This window comes from Numida meleagris, chromosome 5, assembly GCF_002078875.1.
Source record: "Numida meleagris isolate 19003 breed g44 Domestic line chromosome 5, NumMel1.0, whole genome shotgun sequence".
NCBI classification, from domain to species: Eukaryota; Metazoa; Chordata; class Aves; order Galliformes; family Numididae; genus Numida; species Numida meleagris.
In genome coordinates, this window is record NC_034413.1 from 39460645 (window position 1) to 39466644 (window position 6000).

Sequence of the window (6000 nt, forward strand, 5' to 3'; positions counted from 1 at the left end):
ATAAAGGATACAGCACTAATAAATTAATAGTAGCTTCAATTAGATGCAGTAGAAAAGTGATTTGAGGTGGGAAAAATCAGGAATGAAGCCACAGATACGGTTTGGGGATAGTTACAGGCCTAACGGTGTCATCAATAATTCTGTGGCAGCGAATATACTTCTGGATTACAAGCTTATCAACACTCTAACAGCAAAGAGACTTGTGACAGCCCGTACTTTTTAATTCTGTACTTACGACATGTTATATACGTACATATGTGTGTGTGTATATATATATACACAAATACTCATACAATTATCAGTGCTGAATGCATCAAACAGATCCCAGAGGTGGGGGCTGGCTTCCAGTGAGGCATCCACCCCTGAACTGGGCCCAGAAGGGAACCCGGAGCAAATCAGGACTTTTATAATAGAGACAATGCTACCACATTGGTAACAGGCTGCTGGAAACTTCCTCAGGCGCCAATAGATGGTGTTCCTGTTTCCCTCTTATTCTCTATTTTGTCTTTATCACTGGCAGTTCTAGGCAGCCCCACACGAGGTGCTCAGCTGCCCCCCAGGGCCGTGCTCCACTCCCACCCCGCGGTTGAGGCTCTGTGCCCAGCGCTGCCCACCCGGGGCCTCAGATAGAGGCCATTTCTCCTCACGGTGTGGGGTGGCCATTTTGTGTCCGATCTGCCTCCTCACAGCTGGCTCAGCTCCCTCACTGCTCCCACCACTCCTCCTCAATTTCTTATCAGTCTTTTATGCTTTAGTATTCTCTCCTTATGTTTAAACACTGTACTAGATCATTAAGGCATACGGACAAGTTTTATTCTGATGTCATTTTTCCAGAACCAGCTTTTCACATTGGTATTTTGTACAGGTGGGTGCTGTGTTGCAATAGCTCTTGAGTGAAAACACGTACAAACATTTAACAACCCACTAGCACTTTTCAGCATTTATGACTGTTTTGTGCTTCAGTGAGATTTTTCTCTTAAAAAGCTGTTTGGTTTCTGTGGCTTGACTTAACCTGAATGCAGGAGGTCTGCATTTAGCTTATGAATCTCACCTTGACCTTGAGCAGCAAAGTTTAAAAAAAAAAAAAAAAAAAAAAGAAGAAGAAGAAAAAGCAAGACATGAGCACAATTAATAGCTGTCAAAAATCCTGGAATGTGCTTTGTTTCAGTTATCTGTAGAACAAAAAGGAAGATAAATGTTTTCTTTTTAATATTTTTGCTTTGTCTACATGTTTGGGAAAGTGAAGTCTATTGACATAAGGATTTAGTTCAGCAAGACCTATGTGCAGTGCGCAGCAAACTTCATGCTGCAATGATGATGTTTTCCATAGTTAAATGATGCTGTCTTTTTTCTTTTTTTCCCAAAATATTAAGTGTTGAATAAGAAGGTAGAAAGCTCTAGTCCTATTTTTGCTCAACCAGAAGACTTATCTGAAGGGCATGTTCTGTCACTTTTCACATTCGGAGCATCTGTCGCAAAAAAATCTGTATAATTGCACATAAATATATACTGATAAGTATGAAGTGTTTTTTCCCATGTAATCATTTTTATTTCAAAGCATTCAAAAATGAATTACAAAGTAAGAACAAATGTGCTCAATTAATCAAAGAATTCAAAAAATGACTTAAATTATATGCATCTGAAGAAGATCGTTTCTGAGTGATGAGCTGAAATACAGACAGCTGCCATTGGTTTGGTTTAAAATTTATTTCCATAGTGTTGCAGCACTAAATTTATCCTGGAGAAAATACCCTTGCTATGTGGGCTGTCAGGCTGAGGCTGAGCAGGCGGCTCCATTTCAATGACCTCTTTATTCTTTGCTCCTTCTGCAGCTCTCTGCAGTGGCCAGATTTCTTGCCTCAGGCCAGAGGTGCTATTTATCCTCCTCTTTGCAAATAGTTGTCATCTTTTTGTGGTCAAGGCCCACTCTCCTCTGGTAGGCTTTTCCTTGCTACAGAGCTGCTTGGCAGAAGTCACGTCCTTGGCTGTCCCCACACTTGGAGATGTCCCCTCACCTTTGTCATGCAGGTGATGCATAGAGGTTGATTGGCTTTTGGCAGCCAGATAGCTGTTGTAGAAGTAGTGCTTCTTGGGATAAAAAATAAAATTAATCAATTAAAATAAAAAAAATACATTGGCTTTAAGCGAAGTGTAGAGCTAAGGAAAACTCGTAGATATTTTCTTCTGCTGGACAAGGGAGAAGTTTGAAATTTCACTGCTTTCCCCTTCCTTCAAATGATTTTCTTTTAACGTAGCTTTGATGAGACTGTTGTGTTGGGGGCAGTATTTTGATGTTTTCAAAATATAAACATAGCTGCAGAACAACACTAAAATGCTTTTTATTGAGCTATGCTTTCCCCCTCAGGTGTGTTGCCAGCAGTCACAGTTGCATGTTCAGATGATCTAATTTCCACATGAGTAAACTAGTTTTCCAGTAATGTATTCAGACCTGCAACTCCCCTGCATGTAATTCAACTAATATGTTGTATAACTAAAAAAGCAAATGGAGTTCTTTAATAGAAGTACTCTTACTCCTGTGAGACCCAACCCACACAGAAGACTGAAAGGTGTTGGAAGACAGAAGGATGCTTTTCAATGTTTTGTTAAATTCTATAATAATGAAGTGCTTTAATTCTTTTTATGGGTATTCATTTTTTATTACAAAGTCAAAGCAGATAAAATTTGAATTTTAAGTTGAGTGATCTGATGGATATTACAGAGAGTTCATTTTCTGTCAGAAGACTCAGTTTGATGGGAAAGTTGCTAATAGCCCTCTTAAGAGTAAATCTGGATTGGACTCAAGTATTCCATGTGTGCTTTGGTTTCTATTTTGCCAAATCCATTTTTGTGTGGTTTTTTTAATTGTTTGTTATGTTTTGAATTCATTGTTTCAAAAAGCAAATACTCACCTATTTATCAGTTGTACAGGAATTCTACATAATAGCAAAAAGTTATAAACAACAGGTTGTTGGAGAACCCTGTACAAGCTGACTGGATAATTTAATGAAGAACAAATTTTTTTTTTTTTTTTACAGATTATTTTGGAGATGACAGCATCCTACCTATCAGTAATGGACTGCCTCCCCGGAATGTATTTATGTTCTAATGAAACAAACTCAAAATAGTAACTACAAAATTATGAAGTTGTTTTTTCATCATTTCAATCTGTGTAATTTTGTTTTCAGATAGGCACTCCCTGCTTATTTGGGGTTTTTCTGTTCCGCTTGAGATAATCATCCTATAATATCTAATTCAATGCAATGATCAATTCAGTCGCAGATTAGTGTAGCATTCAGCAGTAAAAAGAAATATCCCCCAAACTGCACATACCCGAAGCAGTTTTTAATTCTAATACAAATTAGACTGAATGTTTTACAAATTTGCATTACTTGTTTGCAGTCTCATGGTCAATCCAAGATAATGAGATCTAAACACCAGGATTTAAACCCCAGCACAAATAACATGATGTTTTTAAATGCTGTAAGGCTGGCTTACTTGAACATATGCAGTTCTTTCAAATTTTACAACTTCAATCCCTGATAAATGGGAATTAAAAATATGAATAGGGCTCTTCATAATAGAAAGCATGCTTCATTTATTGTACTGAGTTAAGTCTTTTGGAAGCGATTACTTTCTCACTGGAACACTGTGCTCAGCACTCTTATGGCCCAGGCATCTGTCACTCAAACAGATGTCACCCCATCAACTTGAAAATAGAACTCTCTTTTTCCATTTTGTGTGCCTAAGTGAAGTTTTCAGGTTGAAGTTTTTGGTGACATTTGTTTAAGTGACAGATGTTCATGTCTAATAGCCCTCAGTGGGGAAATGACCTTGTTTTCTTTGTGAGAGTTCTGCATCAAATACTGTAATTATATGTATGTGGAAAATATATGCCTTTATGAAGCAATAAATCTGTAAGGAAGTTTTTACACTTCAAATTGATGTGTTTGTGTAGTGGAGAGGCTTGGAAAGAGATAGAATTAAGATCTGAAAACTTGCTAACCTGTCCTGAATAGAACAAGATTAACACAGTGAACTCTAGATTTAAAGGAAAAAAGTACGGAGGATGAGTGCTATCACTCACGGGTATCGCAGGCCCAAGACTCAGATAAGCCTGTTCCATTCTCCTGAACAATCTATTATCAGCCTGTCTGGAGGATTCAGTTGTTGAGGAACACCAAGCATATTTCTCTCCTCTCTGATGTGCTCCCTTGTGCCACTTGTATTGGAACTGCTCCTTTGGGCTTGCTGCGGATTCCTTTCCTCCTTAAAGATATAAAGTTCTGCATTCATTTGGATATAAATCAGTCTAGTCTAGTCTTCTTTCTCCAAAGGTAAGTGACAGCCAGAGAAGTGTATATAGAGAAGGCTGTGCTGACATTTGTGTAGAATAATTTGCTGGTCACCATTTTCAGGGATTTGCTTGGCTGGAGATTCTTTAACTGTGTTGTTCACTCAGTGGTCCTGACTTGATTTACTTTTTCATAGAATCATAAAATCATTTGAGTTGGAAGGAAACTTTAAGGGTTATCTAGTGCATCTCCCCTGCAATGAACAGGGCCTCCTACAGCTAGATCAGGTTGCTCAGAGCCTCATCCAACCTGACCTTAAATATCCTCAGGGATTGGGCATCCTCCACCTCTCTGGGTAACTTGTTCCAGTGTTTCACTTTTCTTACTGTAAAAAATAACTTTTTTTTATGTATCCAATCTCAGTCTCCCCTCTTTTAGTTTGAAGCCATTTCCTCTTGTCCTATTACAACAGACCCTGCTAAAGAGTCTTTCCTCTTCCTTCTTATAGCCTCCCTTTAGATACTGAAAGGCCGCTCTCATGTCTCTCCAGAGCCTTCTCTTTTCCCCAGCCCTCTCAGCCTGTCCTTACAGGGGAGATGTTCCATTCCTTGGATCATTTTTGGGGCCCTCCTCTGGGTGTACTCTAATAAGTCTGAGTCTATCCTTACAGAACATTCCACATTTGGATGCAGTACAATAGGTGACGTCTCAACAGTGCAGAGTAGAGGGGCAGGTTCACCTCCGTCAACCTGCTGGCCACACTTCTTTTAATGCAGCCCAGGATAAGGTTGGCTTTCTGGGCTGCAAGGGCACATTCCTGGATCACATCTGGCTTGCCATCGCCATCCACTATTATTCCCAAGTCATTTTTGGGAGGGCTGTGCTCAATCCTTTTGTCCCCCAGTTTGTACTGGTACCAGGAGTTACCACAACCCAGGTGCAAGAGCTTGAACTTGGACTTGTTGAACCTCACGTGGTTAACCTGGGCCCACTGCTCAGCCTGTCTAGGTCTCTCTGAATGGCACCCCATCCCTCAGGAGTGTTGACTGCACCACACAGCTTGGTGTCATCCGCAGCCTTGCTGATGGTGCATTCAATCCCACTGTTAATGTCACTGATGAAAATATTAAACAGTGTTGGCCCCAGTACTGACCTCTGAGGGACAACTCTTACTATTGATCTCCTTCTAGAGTTTGAGTCATTTACCAGCACTCTCTGGGTAAGATCTTGCAACCAGTTCTTTGTCTGTTGAACCCATCAAATCTGTATCTTTCCAAGTTAGAGAGAAGGGTGTTCTGGGGGCCCGTGTCAAAGGCCCTAGTAAAGTTCAGATAGATGACATCAGTGGTCCTTCACCATCACAGGTGGCCACTAGGTTCGTCAGGCAGGACCTGCCCTTGGTGAAGCCATGCTGGTTGTCTCGGGTCACCTCCCTGTTTTACATGTGCCTTAACATAGTTTCCATTTGCCTGCTCCCCAACTTCTTCAATTTTTCTAGCTGTTTTTTAAACCTCTGTCACTTGCAGTACCCAGAGTGTTCCGTGACAAACAGCGTTACAGCTTAATTGTGTACGTACTTTCAAAACAGCCACCTTGGTCCTCCAATTTTATTTCATGCTCATGAGTTTTTTTATACGGGAAGAAACTAAACGGTAGTCTCCTTTTCACCTTCCCTATATCATTTCATAATATGCAAAATCATAAAGAA

At 40.2% G+C, this 6000-nt stretch overlaps 1 long non-coding RNA gene across 4 annotated transcripts in view; it reads left to right on the top strand.

The window, feature by feature from the left end:
* Positions 1 to 3931, top strand: part of LOC110400381 — an 82378-nt gene extending 78447 nt beyond the window's left edge. For all 4 annotated transcript variants that reach the window (XR_002439780.1, XR_002439782.1, XR_002439781.1 and 1 more), the window contains one exon: positions 3036 to 3931. This is a non-coding gene — a long non-coding RNA (uncharacterized LOC110400381). The remainder of the gene's footprint in view (positions 1 to 3035) is intronic.